Source organism: Panthera uncia, chromosome D1, assembly GCF_023721935.1.
Source record: "Panthera uncia isolate 11264 chromosome D1, Puncia_PCG_1.0, whole genome shotgun sequence".
Taxonomy (NCBI): domain Eukaryota; kingdom Metazoa; phylum Chordata; class Mammalia; order Carnivora; family Felidae; genus Panthera; species Panthera uncia.
The window spans coordinates 14322997-14339895 of NC_064808.1; the positions used below are offsets into that span (position 1 = coordinate 14322997).

Consider the following 16899-nt stretch of genomic DNA (forward strand, 5'->3'; position numbering starts at 1 on the left):
AACAAGACTAGCGGATGGATTCGTTAGAGGCTAACAAAGGGTAGCAAGGAGAGAAGCCAAGATTTTAGACTCACTGCCTTCCCCAACAAGACGTTATGCTCCTTTCCCTATTTTGTCTCTACCTCTCCTCTCTGCCTTCTCTTCCCCATCTCCAAACCTGTAGATTTCCACAGGCCACACACGCCCTGCCATTTCAGTGGCCCCTCCCCTTTCTGCTTTCCTCAGTCCCAGGAATTTTCTTCCTTCACTGAATCTCTGGATCCTTGTGTGTGCACATCTATCAACAGGCACCAAGATTTCTCTTTCGACGGCTGTGTTCTGTACCCCTTTTAGGTGATCGATTCTTTAAGGGTAGGCATCCCAGCAAAACTTCAGGACAGGATGGCATGTTAGCTATGAGCACAGCCAGAATCTCATTCATTAGTGACATCAGATAACTTACTGACTTCTCTGAGCCTCAACTTCAGGTTGAAAAAAGGGGGGGGGGGGGGGGGGGGTGGGCGCGTGATTAAAGAGCTTACGCATATAAAGTGCTTAGTACATTCTGTGTCTGGCTTTTAGTAAGCCTCGAATGAATGATAGCTATGGCCATTATTTGCAAGACAGTTGTGCTGCTTATGACTGTGACTTGGGCAAGTGGTTATCCCTCTTTGAGTCTCAGTTTGCTCATCTGTAAAATGGGATGTAGACAGAATTCAGCTCTATGATTCTCAATGCCTCTGTTCCATTTGTTAACACTTTAGAATCTACCTTAGGTAATGTTACCCAAAACCCGTGTGATGTGATTTATTCTTCCTAAGGTTGCACCGCCCTCTATCGGAGGTACTGTCAGCATTTGTTAGATCCTCAAATCAGCTTCTACTTAAAACAAGCCCAGCTTCTACTTAAAACAAGCTCCCTCACCTATGTTCTGAGAACAATCTCTTAAGTAGAATCTCTCTCCATGTAGCGATGGATTATAATTACACAAACAAAAACAAAAAGTGGGTTTTTTGCATTTTAAAATTCTGTCCCTATTCTATTCCTTTTTTAGGTCCTTATAAGAATTCAGGATTTTTTTTTTAATTTATGTATTTATTTTGAGAGAGAGAGAGAGTGCATGAACGAGCAGAGGAGGGGTAGAGAGAAAGGGAGAGAGGATCCCAGACAGACTCGGTGCTTTCAGCATGGAGCCTGACTTGGGGCTGGAACTCACAAACTGTGAGATCATGACCTGAGCCAAAATCAAGAGTTCGGCACTTAACTGCCTGAGCCACACAGGCGCCCCAGGGTTTTGTTTTATTTTTTAATTAACTATTTATTTTGACATAATTTCAAACTTATGAAAAATTTGCAAGAAAATTTACGCTATTTCCTTCACCTAGATTCCCCAAATGTTAACACTTAACCTAATTTGCTTCGTTTTCTCTCCTGAGTCTCTCTGTGTCTCTTTCTCTCTCCATGTATATACAGACAGACAGACAGACACACACACACACACACACACACACACACACACATATACATATATATCTACTACATATATTTTTTTCTGAATCTTGGAGACTAAATTAGACACGAAGCCCTTTTATCCCTCAATCTTTTATTAATGATGATATGATATTACTTTCAAATCTTCAGACTTTATTCAAATTTCTCAAATTATTTCAGTAATCGCTATAGCAGAAGAAAATCCACATTCCATTTTACATTCAGTTATCATGTCTCTTTAGTTTTCTTTACTCTGGACTAGTCTCAAAAATGCTCTTTGTCTTTTAAGACATCGACATTTTTGAAGAATACAGGCCAGATATTTTGTAGAATGTTCCTTTATTTGGGTTTGTTGGATGATTCCTAATGATTAGATTCCAGCTGTGCATTTTTGGCAGTAAGACCACAAAAATTTAGGATTTTTTTTGAGTTTACAAAGAAAACAGTACATATTTAGGAAAGATATGCAAAAATGATATAGAAAATTATAGAATTATGTATTTCTTTCTTTCTTTACATAAACAAACATTTGGGGAGCTTTTTAAAAAACACTGATGCCCATCCCATCCCTAAGAATGTTGATAAAATTAGGATGTTGCTTGAGTATTAGTGCTTTTTTTTAAAGCTCTCCCGATGCTTCTACTGTGCAGTCAGGATTGATGTCTACCCTGCTAACTCCAAAAGGGACGTTAGACAAGTTACAGAGATCCATAAAAATACAAAGGTAAATTGGAAGAAGGGGAGGGGCATTCAGTAGGAGAAGGATATGCATGAAGTCTCTTAAGCTTGCTTTGGGTGGACAATAAATTTGTTCTAACAAGCAACGTGAAGATAGTGAAATAATATTAAAGGCAGAAATCCAATTTTAAATGACATATACAAGATAAAACCACACTGTGCCTAAAAACATAGAAGCGTCAGAGATCGCATTTGAATGGTAACATTAGGGGTGATCTTTATTTAGGCCATATTTTTCTTTATTTTCAAATTTTCCCTTAAAGAATCTGAGGTCCTTTTTATAAATAAAATGCTTTTCAAAATAGCAGTAGAATTAAAATAATTTTCATTTGCGAAACGCCTGGGTGGCTCAGTCGCTTAAGTGTCTGACTCTTGGTTTCGACTCAGATCATGATCTCACGGTTTGTGAGTTGGTCTCCCACACCGGGCTCTGTACTGACAGCATGGAGCCTGCTTGGGATTCTCTCTCTCTCCCTCTCTCTCTCTGCCCCTCCCCACTCGTGTGCACGCGTGCATTCACACACTCTCTCTCTCAAAAGAAATAAATACACTTTTAAAAAAAATTAATAGTTTTCATTTGCATAGCACTTAATTTGCAAAGCTCACATTATCTCCCAATAGTAATAGTAAGTAAATGAGGACTGTAGGCTTGCTGTGCGTGTCGGGTACTACACTATAAGCTTTACGTAGATTCTCTTTTAATTCTTACAGCTAATCTTTGAGGTAGGTTCTATTATTAAGCCCATTTTACCAGATGAAGAAACAGACTCACAAAGGTTAAGTCACTTGCCCAAGCTTAAACAGCTTCCAAGCGTCAGGACAATCGCTGTACTCGAAAGCTCTAACATTTTGCCACTAAGGACACCAATATCTAACTGCTAGGAGAAACATTCCACTCCTCTGCCTGTTGTTTGTTAAAAGCTATTTTCCATATCAGATGAACGTGGAATATGAGAAACGACTTGTTATGCTCTGCTTGGTTTGCTTTGAAAATGAAGTGAGAACTCTTGCTGGACTTTGGTCAGTAGTTTGCCACCAACATTCAGACGTGTGCTTTTTTTCTAAAAAGCAAACACACCAAATAGATTACAGTAGCTAGGCAAGATTCAGTAATTTCGTTTATAATAAGGATTTTACACATGATGCCCACATTTCCAGAATGGAGTCATTCTTCAAAAGGAAACTCAGAGAATATCTTTAATGTTTTCCCCGTGCATTGAGACCACACATTTTTACTGAGATCTGTCTAAAAGGCTCAGGAGTAGGAAAACAAAATGTAAAAGTCTGGTTTGGGTTAGCGTAGCTGAGTTTTAATCGCTTGTGTTTTTAAGAAAAAGAATTGGAAAAATATGTGGACTCTTCCACTGGGAGTTCTAGAACCAGCACAGGGCGGGGGTCAGGAATCCTGGGTCCTGGTGAAGTCACTTCTCCTCTCTGGGTTTTTATGTCTTTATTTATAAAATGAAGAGATTGGACCAGACCATCGCTAAGGAACCTCCCAGCTCGAAAATTCATGATTTTCCAACTGGATTCTCCTGCACTGTTCTTAATTACCTGACTCTAACGAATGGCCTGAATGGCCGCCCTCTCTCAGGTCCGGGAAGTCCTGAGACGGCGCTGGGGCGTTTTTGGACAACACAAGGGAAATGAATCAGGGTAGCTTTCCCCCTGTCCACCCTCCATCCACTGAGGCTGCTCTCAGCTCCAGCCAGAGGCTGGAGGCCCCAGAAAGAAAAGAGAAAAACAGGAAGGACACAGAATAATTGGATTTGGAGAAGAGGAAGGAGACAGTGGAGGAGAAGAGAGGGAATGAAAGGTCCCTTTTTGTTAAGGATTTTCATATATTTAACCATTCCAACATTTCATATATTTAACCCTCCTCACCATAAAGTCTATGTGATATATGCTTGTATTCCAAATCGGATCCAGTAAATTTAGATCTGTAAAGAATCCTTAAACAGTACTGCATTCATTTAAAATTCTGCCAAATGTTTTTCACTAAAGGAAAAGCTTTTTCTTCCTATCCCTCACAGTTTCTAGAGCTGTGTTGTTCAGTATGGTATAGCTATGGCCAGCGACTAGCCACCTGTGGCTATTTAGATGTAAATTTAAATTAATGAAAATTAAATCAAGTTTGAAAATCAGCTCCTGGATCACACTAGACCACATAGCAAGTGCGCAAAGCCACAGGGGACTAGTGACCACTATATTGAATATAGCGCAGACATAGAATATCTAAGTTCTTGAAGCGAGTTCCACTGGAAGGCACTGTTCTAGACTGTTTGATTAAGGGAAAATGGAGTTCGGACATTTGACAGAACATTAGAGAGTGGGAGAACAAGAATGATATGGTCAGTTGTTAGCACTTATAATAATTATAATCGTGCCAGGTGCTGGGCGAAGCAATTTATACGCATCCTGTCACTCCTTAAAACACCCTTATGAGGTAGATACACATATTACCTCCATTTTACAAATGGTAAAACCAAGGTTTAAAGAGATGATGTTGCCCAAGGGCACGTTGCAAGCAGGCGAACCCAGTCTACGGAGCACCAGAATCCATATGACTTATTGCCTCCTTCCCTCAAGTTTAAGGGGCAAGACAGACCTCTAGCTGGTTGCAGTAGGCGCGATAAGTGCTAACCACCCTCTCAGCACTGTCCTTGGCACTGGGGACAGGATGAGCCGGAGCCCGAGCCCCCACTCTCAAGGGCTGGGGAGAGACAATGGAGTAAACAAATAAATTAAGGGATCCTTTCAGCCACCGACTAAGGCTAAGAAGTGAACAGGCTAACATAGATGGGGAAGGGACTCCTTGAGGCAATGGTGGGGGAAGGGCCCTCGGAGGGGTGACATCTGCACTGAGACCTGAATGAGGAGAAGAAACCAGCCAGAGGGAGAGCAGAGGCGTTGACAGTGCAAACATTCGAGGAGAGCTGGTGAGCTCCACAACTAGGGAGGAGGGGGCGGGGAGGAAAGCACTGGGTGTGTTAAGTGGAGAGCCAGCTGTCCCTGCCTCAGGAATAGAGCCATCTCGGCTACAGGATGAGGAAAGAAAACCCAGAGGGCCACCAGGCAACTCTCCTCATTCATCTGCACTCTGGCCACCCCGGTGGAGCCACCTTTTCATCTCACCCTAATTGATGGCCAGTCTTCTAAGTGGCTTCCTGCTTCCATCTGTGGCTCCTGGAATCTATCTCTACTCAGCAGCCACAATGACCCTGTTCCTCTCCAAGGGCAAAGAGTAAAAGGCAAAGGCATTGCCATGGTCTGCAAGGCTCTAAACGGTCTTCTCACAGCCATTTTCCTGTCTTCCCTCCACCCTCCTCCTGTGCACTCCACACCAGCTACACTGGCCCCTTGCTGTCCCCAAACACTCCAGACTCTGGGCTGCTCTGCTGGCATGCTCCTCTCCAAGTTCACTGTAGAGTTCACTCCCTCACCTCCTTAAGTTTTGGCTCTGATGTCACCTTCTCCACGAGGCCTCCTCTGATCACCATATTCAAATTCCAAACGCTCTGCTTTGCTTTGCTTTTCTCCCTATCAATCATCCTCCGCTAACATGCTGTGTCTTTTCCTGCATTTCTTCAACGCACTGAGACTATGTATTTCTATCTCCTGTCTTATCCTTGCCATGAGAGGAGTCTTTGCTTTGTTCCCTGTGGGATCCCCAGCCCCCTAGAACATGCACATGGAAAAGCACTTGGATAAGTGTAGAATGAACACTGAGCTCTACTCTCTTAGGGGTCCTCTTCCAGATTTGGGGCACAGTAAATGTGACAGAACCCCCTTCTCCCTATGACCCCTGATTTTTGTTTATTAGTCACCGATGACTGAACCAGTAAATGGTGTATTTTTAAAAATATTTAAACCGGTGACACCTTCCAGTTTAAAATTTTCCCAGGCCCCTGCAGACCTATCCCCAGCCTAAGACACAGACACTGTAGACCAGCACCAGCCAACAGAAATAGAATGCAAACCACATACGTAATTTTAAATTTTCTGGTAGCTGCATTGAAAAAAGAAACAGGTGATACTGGCACAAAAACAGACACTCAGATCAATGGAACAGAATAGAGAAACCAGAAATGGACCCACAAACATATGGCCAACTAATCTTTGACAAAGCAGGAAAGACTATCCAATGGAAGAAAGACAGTCTCTTCACCAAGTGGTGCTGGGAAAACTGGACAGCGACATGCAGAGGAATGAACCTGGACCACTTTCTTACACCAGACACAAAAATAAACTCAAAATGGATGAAAGACCTCAATGTAAGACAGGAAGCCATCAAAATCTTCGAGGAGAAAGCAGGCAAAAACCTCTTTGATCTTGCCCACAGCAACTTCGTACTCAACACGTCTCCGGAGGCAAGGGAAACAAAAGCAAAAATGAACTACTGGGACCTCATCAAAATGAAAAGCTTCTGCACAGCGAAGGAAACAATCAGCAAAACTGAAAGGCAATAGACGGAATGGGAGAAGATACATGCAAACAACCTATTAGATAAAGGGTTAGCATCTAAAATGTATAAAGAACTTATCAAACTCAACTCCCCAGAAAACAAATAATCCAGTGAAGAAATGGGCAAAAGACATGAATAGACACTTCTCTAAAGAAGACATCCAGATGGTTAACAGACACATGAAAAAACACTCCACATCACTCATCATCAGGAAAATACAAACTAAAACCACAATGAGATACCACCTCATACCTGTCAGAATGGCTAAAATTAACAATTCAGGCAAAGACAGACGTTGGCCAGGATGTGGAGGAAAGGGAACCCTTTTGCACTGCTAGTGAGAATGCAAACTGGTGCAGCCACTCTGGAAAACAGTATGGAGCTTCCTCAAAAAATTAAAAATACAACTACCCTACGACCCAGAAATTGCACTACTAGGTATTTATCCAAGGGATACAGGTGCGCTGTTTTGAAGGGGCACATGCACCCCGAGGTTTATAGCGGTGCTATCAACAATAGCCAAAGTAAAGAGCCCAAATGTGCATCGATGGATAAACGGATAAAGAAGATGTGGTATACCACATCTTCTTTATCACACACACACACACACACACACACACACACACACTGAAGTATTACTTGGCAATCAAAAAGAGTGAAATCTTGCCATTTGCAACTACGTGGATGGAACTGGAGGGTATTATGCTAAGTGAAATTAATCAGTCAGAGAAAGACAAATATCATATGACTTCACTCATATGAGGACTTTAAGACACAGAACAGATGAACACAAGGGAAGGGAAGCAAAAATAATAAAAAAACAGAGGCAGGGGGAAAACATAACAGACTCTTAAATACAGAGAACAAACTGAAGGTTGCTGGAGGGGTTGTGGGAGGGGAGATGGGCTAAATGGGGAAGGGGCATTAAGGAATCTACTCCTGAAATCATTGTTGCACTATATGCTAACTACCTTGGATGTAAATTAAAAAAAGAAAAAAGAAACAGGTGAAATTAATGTCACCGATACATTTTGTTTAACTCAGTATACCCAAACATCACCATTTCCACACGTAATTGATATGAAAATTATTAACAAGATAGTTTACGTTCTCTTTCCATACAAAGACTTCCGAGTTCGGGTATATTTTATACCTAAAGCACATCTCCACTTGGACCAGCCACATTTCAGTGCTCCTAGCCATATGTGGCAAGTGGCCACAGCACAGCCCTGCAGTCTCTGAGGGAGAGAATGTGGAATACACGGTGCCTCACCAGGAGCTTTGGACCTGTGACCAAGGCTGGTAAAAATCTCGCAGGAGCCCACGCTCCAGAAGCAAGCAAGCCTCATTCTCTCTCATTCCCTCCTTCCCTGCCCAAGGCCACTTTAGGTTCCTGGGTCTCCCATGGGTGCTGTGGGTCCCTGGTCCTGCTGCTGGGTCTCTTCCACATCAAAGATTCCCCACTGGGACACTCCAGTGACCCACTGTGGAACCAGACTCTGCAACGGGGAGAATCTGAGGTCAGCCCCCTCCGTCCAGGGGAGGAAAACGTGGGGACCAGACGCCCTCTCCCAGCAGCCCAGGGAAGGAATGCACGCAAGCAGTTCCCTTGTCCAGAGACAGGAGCCGTATGCCCAGCCCTAGGAACGGAAGGAGAAGGGGGGACTGGCCCTTCAGCTGGAATTTCTGTTCATGCTTCTTTCCAGGAAAAAAAAAAAATTCTGGAGCAATTTTGGCTTCCCTCTCTCACAAGTCAGGACAGTTGACTGGTTCCCAGGGTGAAGTTATTTGGACTTCGGCCCCCCTTCTCATAGAGCTCTTTCCCCAAAGGCTCTGCCACATGGCCCCGTTTTACATGCGCTGCTTTCTCGGGCTTCAGTCTGGGCCACCCCGTCTCTCGGACTCCCACCCCCTTACTGTATTTTTATCACCCTCCCCTCAACCCCACATGCTCTGTTCTGCCTTTTCCCTCCGCCCTATCAGGCTCTGCTGTGGTTTTTGATGATTTCCCCTTTGTTTAATCATTCTGCTGAAATGGGACCCAAAATAGAAAACAAGGCAGTGCTGACTTGGATGGGAAATAGACCCACTAGAACAACTTCAAGTAACAACAATGTGCTAATCGCCGTTCCTAACATTGCCAGCTCCCTCGTTTATGGACAGAGTGTCGTCTTACAAACCAGGGCAGTGCTTTTACTCTGCGGATAACACGTGTGTGTTGAAGGCCTAGTACGGACAAGGCTGTATTGTGCCAGGATCAGGGTGGGGAGGGGCAACAGAACTGGGCCTGGGTGTCAAGGTTTCTGCCCCAAAGGACCCTGTAGGGAATAAAGACAATGCGTGACCTGCCCTAAAGGCTTTAAAGCAGGCTATAAGGGAGGTGGGGGGCTTCATGGCTGGGACTTGAAGGATGGGAAGGATTTAAGGGGCAAGAACAGTAAGGAATTGCCTGCCTTGCTGATGGACAGGATGCAGGAGAGTGTGGGTCAGGGCAGAGGGTGGGAGAGAAGCACCCATTCAGCACAGCAGCCAGATTAGCCAGGGCTGGTGCCGGACGGCCAGCTCAAAGTGTTCAATATCATCCTCGAACGAAGGAAAGATCGCCAGCTTCCGTGCCCAGGATCCCCATCAACATTTGCTACCCGTTAATACTTCCTTCGCTTCAGTGCTCCCAGCTCCGGGAGCATCCAAATCAGAAGGCTGACGGGGGTGAGCCTGAAGAACCATCTGGATCCTCCCAGCCGAGCGGCCGCCACAAGACTCCATTTCTGCAGACTGTGGGCCACTTGGACTGGATGAGAATGCTAGCTCAGGCGGCCTGAGTTACAAAGGCTGAGGCCTCTCCAGATCTGGCCTCCACTGCTGCTCTGTGGGCTGACCTCTTCAGACGGCGCAAAGGGTAACCCTCCTGTGGAGCGGCTAGGTGAAGACGATTTTCTCTTTTGCAAAAACAGAATAGAGAGAAAACAAGAAAATGTCTCCAAACCTCTCCGCCCTACGAGAGTAATCCCTACTACTTAGGCAACCAGCCAAACGATGGGGAAAGTCTGAAAGAGCTGTACAAATCACACAAATTCGAAGTCTGAGGCTTAATTTTTAATCTCGCCTGGTACCATCCCCCCAAGTACAGCTCAGTGATCCAAGAGAGGCTGTTCCTAGTCCCCATTTAAGTGGTGCCCTCCACACACACCCCATCACAGCACTTGAGGCATTTTTTTTTAATGTTTATTTATTTATTTTTGAGAGAGAGCGAGCATGGGTAGGGAACGGGCAGGGAGAGAGGGAGACAGAGAATCCCATGCAGGCTTCGCGCTGTCAGCACAGAGCCTGATGCGTGGCTCGAACCCACGACCCGTGAGATCATGACCTGAGCCGAAGTCAGATGCTCAACCAACTGAGCCACCCAGGTGCCTCATTTGGGCTTCTTGTTGATTGATCATAGGTCTCCTTCCTCAGCCCCTAACCAGACTGTCTCCCCAGAAGAGCAGGGACTGTCATGGCATTGGAGTATCCCGAGTGTTTTGCAAGAGTGTTAGCACAAAGTGGGCACTCAATAAATACTTGTGGAAGTTCACAGAAGGTTGAATGGTGGTATTCATTCCACTCCATTAGATCTGGAAATGCACATGCCCTCGACTCTGACCGAAAAAGAAATTGGGAGGGTGAATCTGACTTCCATTTTCCCCAACGGAACCAAGAGAAACTCTGAACCACACTGGTCAAAATCGCTTATTACACCACTGTTTGTAATAACAAAAGCCTGGAGGAGCCTAAACGTCCAGGTGGTTAAATAAATTACAACACAGTTACACAACGAAGATACTATGCATATTTAGAAAAGAACAAGGAAGCTCTTTGTGAACTGAGGCAGAAAGATTTCCTGGATATAATCTTTAGTGAAAAAAGCAAAGTACAGGACAGTGTTAAAGTGTGTGATCAGTGGGGAGGGGGGGAAAAAAAAACAGGGTGGGAGGGTGTGTTCGTATGTGCTCATTTATGCAAACAGTATTTCTACCGGGGTGCAAAAAAAAAAAAGACAAAAAACAAAACCCCACGAATTGTAATGTCTACCCGCAGGGGCAGGGGAGCCGAGAAGATTTTTCACCATAAACCTTCTTGTAACTTTGGAGTTTTGAACCGTAAGAATGTATTACCTGTTCTGAAATAAAATCAACTGAATACACAACTATGTTCATTTATTTAAAATATATATTGATTGGATAATTTGATGTATACAGTTTCGAGTTTCCCTCGGTGGCTTTCAGGAAACATAAGCCAGTATCCCCTCCCATTCCACCTAAGCCTGCCCTCGCCCATCCTCTCCCCGCCACTCCCCTCCTCTAAAATAAGGCCACATTCCTGAAGGTGGGGCCCCGGAAGGAGGCTGTGTCGCTTGCGGTAGGCGTGCAGTGTGCGGAGGACAGGTAAACAGCAGCTTGTGGTGGCAACGCGGACCCCCTCCATGCCAGTGTGTTGCTATAAACAATGAAAGAATGTCATCATTCATCACGTTTACCTTCTAGGGAGTTTTTCAAAAACAACTTTCCTGCTTCCTTAAGCTACTAGATAAAAAAATAAATAAATTTGGCTCTGCTCTGAGTCCACTGGCCTAGCTGAGTCCACTGGCTTACCACGGAGTCTGGGGGTAAATCTAGGGGTAAGGAGCAGCGGCAACTTCTTGGGCGAGTGGCGTATCCTGGCTGCTGAGAGTTCTGTCTGGAATCAGAATTATTCTTGAGCTGATGGAAAAAGGGTCTTTGGAAGCCACAGTGTCCACAAACAGCAGGCCAGCCCGGAGAATCCAAACTCATCTCCTCACTAGACTCTGAAGGCAGTAAGCAGGGTCCGGCTCATGGGTGTGCAACTCTCACTTAGGAGGGTCCTGGCATGGGGCCCCTGGGGGGCTCAGTCAGTTAAGCACCTTGGCTCAGGTCTTGATCTCAGGGTCATGAGTTCAAGCCCTGCACTGGGCTCTGTGCTGGATGCGAAGCCTACTTTAGAAAAAAAAAAAAAAAAAAGGTGGGGGTAGGGGGACGTCCTTGCACTTGGTTTAATGCTCTGTTGTCACAATCTCAACATTCTTAATAAATTTTTAAAAGCCCATATTTGCATTTTGCTCTAGGCCCTACAAAATACATAGTCCTGCGGGAAGTAGCACAAAAATCCTTGTCATCTCAAGTCTCATGGTTTATCGTTCGTTATGAAAAATAGTGTTCTCCTTCACCAGTGTACCTGACTTCATCAGAACCTTTTCTGAAAATCATTTCAGGAGAGCTTTAGGGCCCAGACACGGGTCCCCATGGATATGTGGGAAGGCAAGGGCATGCATGCTCAAGGTCAAGGGACAGGGGCAGGGCAGCCCGCTCCCTACCAGTCTGGGAAGACCCCGGCACCGTCAGCATTTCTCGCCATTCCTGGCTCACACAAGGTGCCGAGATCTACTGGTTCACAGGATGGCACCTTTGAGGAAAATCCAAAGAAGTCACAGGGACAGGCCTCTAACTTTTTGCATTTGTTCTTTGATTCAAGAAATAGGGGCGCCTGGGTGGCTCCGTCGGTTAAGCCTCCGACTTTGGCTCAGGTCATGATCTCACGGTTCATGAGTTCGAGCCCCGTGTCAGGCTCTGCTGACAGCTCAGAGCCTGGAGCCTGCTTCCAATTCCATGTCTCCCTCTCTCTCTCTGCCCCTCTCCCACTAGCTCTGTCTCTCTCTCAAAAATAAAACAAAAACATTTAAAAATTAAAAAAAAAAAAAAAAGAAGTACTGATTGAGTACATACATGCTGGGCATACAACAGGAAGGTACTTTCCCTGCTGTCCTGAGCTTACAGTGTCGTGGGGCTAAGGCAATACGCAGCTAAATGACCCCAGTGATAAATAGGAATTGCAATACGCGCTGTGAAGGAAACAAATGGAGGCAGAGAGAGAGGGAAACTGGTGGGTGGTGGGGATTACTTGGGTAGAGTCATTAGGGGAGGCTTCCAGTGGCCTGAATTTACCACCCGATGGGGCACTCGTGGGCAGAATAGCAAGTATAAAAAGTCCTCTGCAAGTATCAGACGCGCCTTGTGGAAGGGCTGGTGCCCACTGAATGTGAGCGTTAGCCTTCACTCAGGAGCACTGAGTCCCTCAAGCATGCCGGCCTGGGAGGCAAGAGCCCTGGGTCGGTGGGCCCGCCATCGGCACCGCGCTCGAAGGTTTACAAAGCACTTTCTCATGCATCTTCTCAGCCGCAACAACCTTTGAGACCAAGTGTGGATTATCATTAACTCCACTTTCTAGAGGGAGGTTCAGAGGGGCTACTCTAACTCGCCTGGGTCACACAGGAATCAAGTCTCTCTGAGGAGCGCCTGGGTGGCTCAGTCAGTTAAGGATCCGACTTCGGCTCAGGTCATGATCTCAGGGTTGGTAAGTTCCAGCCTCACACGGGGCTGTCTGCTGTCAGCGCAGAGCCTGGTTCAGATCCTCTGTCTCCCTCTCTCTGCCCCTCTTCCGGTCACGTGTGCATGCTCTCTTGCTCTCAAAAATAAATAAATATAATTTAAAAAAAAAAAAAAAGGTCTATCTGATGCCAAGTCTATCTGAGGCTTTTTCCAGTAAGCCAGGTCATTCTGTGTCAGGTACCTCCCATGTTTAGAAAAAGCTGCCTTCGTTTCTGAGATATCATGTGAAAGGCACTGGGAGGGCCCCGCTGCCTGTGACACTGCCCAGAACCACAGCCCTAATTAGAACTGCAAGGGCCCACTGAGATCCTCGCCAGTCTCCTCACCTTATAGCCGAAGAAAACACAGACTCACAGAGGGAAGGAAGTTCACGGCAGAAAAGAACTACAACCCAAATCTCCAGCCCAGATCTTTCCACTTCACTCAAGACCCCCTGGGTTTGGCCCTCTTTCATCTACAGAGAGGTCAGCCCTTGTGCTAGGAGAACTTTGTGGGAAATAAGCATAACCAGAACTAAAATGTAAAAGGTTGCTTAGCAACTAGAAAGGTGGGCATGTGTGTTTTTGCCACCTGGCCTCCACTTTACCCTTTTTTCTGATGTTCCTCATCCCCAGGCTTCCCCTAGAGGGACCACTCACATCCACAGGGTCTGCACCCCAGTGGAATTATTTCCAGGAGTTCATTTCACTTCCTGATTTAGGAGTCAGCATGTGACTCAGGTCTGGCCAATCAGAGCATCACATTTTCCTGGCCACGGTAATTGGCTCAGGAATAGATATGTGACCTCAGCTCAGCCATTCTCCCTTTGTCCCCCCAGAATCCTCTATCTTGAGAGTAGGGCAGGAGCAGAAGATGTGGCTGGGATCTATTAATTCTTGCTGGTGTTTTTCAGCCCAAGTCTTTAGCCTGCTAGACAATTCGTCCTAACTGAAGGCCCTTCTGCAGCCCTTTTGAAATGGTAGTTAAGCAATCAAGTGATAACATTGTTTCCCTTATTTCCTGACAAGACTCTTTTCTCGGAGAGGTATACTTAACTTGGAAAATGAGACCCGATGCAAGAAAATTCAGCGGACACAAAGTTTTTGCATGAGTCCTTTAAGTCAGTGATTCTCTGTGAGGTCCCTAGATCAGCAGCACCAGCAGCCCCTGGGAACTTAAAAATGCAAATTCTCAGGCCCACACCAGACCTGAGGTATTAGAAACTCTGGGGGAAAGGCCAGCAGCTTGGGTTTTTCAGAAACTCTCCAGGTGATTCTTATGCCCACTAGAGCTTGAGAACTTCTGCTTTAAACCACGAAGCCGCCTGTCTGGCTCAGTCGTTGGAGCTTGACTCTTGATCTTGGGGTTGTGAGTTTGAGCCCCACATTGGGTGCAGAGATTACTTAAAAAAATAAAATCTAAAAAGAAATCAAAACACTAAGTTCAGTCCTATATGAATTTACATAAAACATTCAAGTGTGAACTATGTGTCAGGTTTTCTTTAAATAAGTTCTACAGCCATTGTGAGGCTTGAACTCACCACCCTGAAATCAAGTCACATGCTCTACCGACTCAGCCAGCCAGGCACCCCTCAATTTTTTTAATTGTTAGAAAAATTTCAAATAGGGGCACCTGGGTGGCTCAGTCGGTTGAGCCTCCAACATCGGCTCAGGTCATAATCTCACAGCTCATGGGTTCCAGACCCACATCAGGTTCTGGGCTGACAGCTCAGAGCCTGGAACCTGCTTCAGATTCTGTGTCTCCCTCTCTCTCTGCCCCTCCCCTGCTTACACTCTGTCTCTCTCGCTCAAAAATAAACGTTTAGGGGCGCCTGGGTGGCTTGGTCGGTTAAGCGTCCGACTTGGCTCAGGTCATGATCTCGAGGCCCGTGAGTTCGAGCCCCGCGTCGGGCTCTGTGCTGACAGCTCAGAGCCTGGAGCCTGTTTCAGATTCTGTGTCTCCCTCTCTCTCTGCCCCTCCCCTGTTCATGCTCTGTCTCTCTCTGTCTCAAAAATAAATAAACGTTAAAAAAAAAAATTTATAAAAAAGAATAATAAATAAACGTTTAAAAAATAAATAAATAAAAATTCAAATATGAAAGGGAAAAGATGCCTAAAACTTATGTCTCACTCCAGAACAAATTTTACAAGATTATTTGATGTTAATCTAATGACCTGACAACAAGGTTCAGCCTCAGACTTACAATTCTCACTCGGCTACCTGCTGGCTGTGTGAATTCTGGCAAGTTACATCACTTTAGGCCTCAGTTTCCTTATGTAAAACACCTGCAATAATAACACCTCCTTCACAGGTCAAGTGACATTAAATGATATCGTGTAAAACTGCTTGCACATAAGATCTCAGTACATTTCAGCTCATTATTATGTATATGGGATTAAGGCTACCAGTTACTTATTTAGAAGCACTGACTCCCTTGTACCATCCCAGGCTGGCTGAGAACACGAGTACCGTTTGCCTAGCCTGAGATCACACCAAGTGGAATCCGAAAGCCTACGTCGGAGGCTTAGCACTGCCAGTATCTTACCACGTGGCATTCAGTGAGCCAACTTTCATCCCAGAACCTCAGTTTCCTCAAGTGTTAAATAACCGGATGTGACTAGCTGAGCTCTACGGTCCTTAGACCTGGCACTCTAAAATCCCATGCCTTAAGTTTTGAAAAGAATTTTTCTAATCGGCTGTGGGAGGCACAGGCGTCGGTGCCAAAACGCGACCGAGAGCAGCTCTTTCTTAGGACGCACGGAAAGAGAACAAAGCTGTACAGGGGGGCACGAGAGGCAAGCAAGCCTTCCCACGGAGCAAATGTCCCCATAGATTTACCCACCTGTCTCAGGGACCACCCCGTCCCCAGACCGTACCACCATGGAACCCATTTCCTCATTCAGCCAGGAGAAACACTCTCCCTCTCTCCGGGTCCTGCCAGTTGCTTCATCACCTGGCTTGCGCTGAGTACTCAGCAACTCTGGCCAAGGGCCCTCCCCGAACAGAAAACACAGCAGCCGCTACCCCTTGAACCTGCCAATAAGAACAAGAAGTTCAGTCACCGCTGGGTTTTAAGCCAGGTTCCAGCGCATCCCGTAAGAGCCCTGCTCTGCTTCAGCCAAAACAGCGTGGCATCACGTGACCTTTTTCCCCTTCGTCTTTTATTTGTCTACGCTTTCCATGGTGTTTCTCTCTACACTGTAGGTTTATTATTTCTGTTTTATCCTCAAAGGAGTCGTCTTCGGAGACCCTCACCAAGCACAGTGAGTCTTCTTTGGCGGCAAGAGCACACTGTTCCGGGAGGGTGGCGGCCCCGGGTCACGGGCATCCTGGGCAAGTCACTTAGCATCCCAGGCTCTGCTCGTCACTGTCGTAAAGTAAGGGGAGGTTGGACCAGCACATAACCTAGAATACTTCCCAAATCTGCTAACCGCCATTCAAGGGGTGGTGGCAGGCACAAATGCTATGCAGATAGTCCTACCCCCTCTGCAACCCCCTCTGCAACCCCCTCGGCAACCACTGCCTGGTCTCGGCCAGCTGTTCATGGATGTGAGTAAATAGGGAAGAAAATGTGAACTGACTGATGCAAATCCACCAACAGTACAACCCTGATATCCTGCTAAGGGATGGGAGGGGTGTCAGCAAGTGGGGAGGTCTTGAAAGGCTCACATACTTCCCCAGACCCCCGAACTCATGAACGACAGACTGGGAAGATAGGTGGCATCTGGAGTCACCCATCTCGCCCATATTTCAGATAAGGAAACCGAGGCCCAAACCGGGGGAGTGAGTCCTCGAGGCCAAACA

The 16899-nt window shown here is 45.9% G+C and overlaps 1 long non-coding RNA gene across 1 annotated transcript in view; it reads right to left on the minus strand.

The window, feature by feature from the left end:
• Nucleotides 1-16627, minus strand: part of LOC125912651 (uncharacterized) — a 32753-nt gene extending 16126 nt beyond the window's left edge. Inside the window, exon 1 of the long non-coding RNA XR_007454800.1 lies at nt 15938-16627. This is a non-coding gene — a long non-coding RNA (uncharacterized LOC125912651). The remainder of the gene's footprint in view (nt 1-15937) is intronic.
• Between the last annotated feature and the right edge of the window lie 272 nt (nt 16628-16899).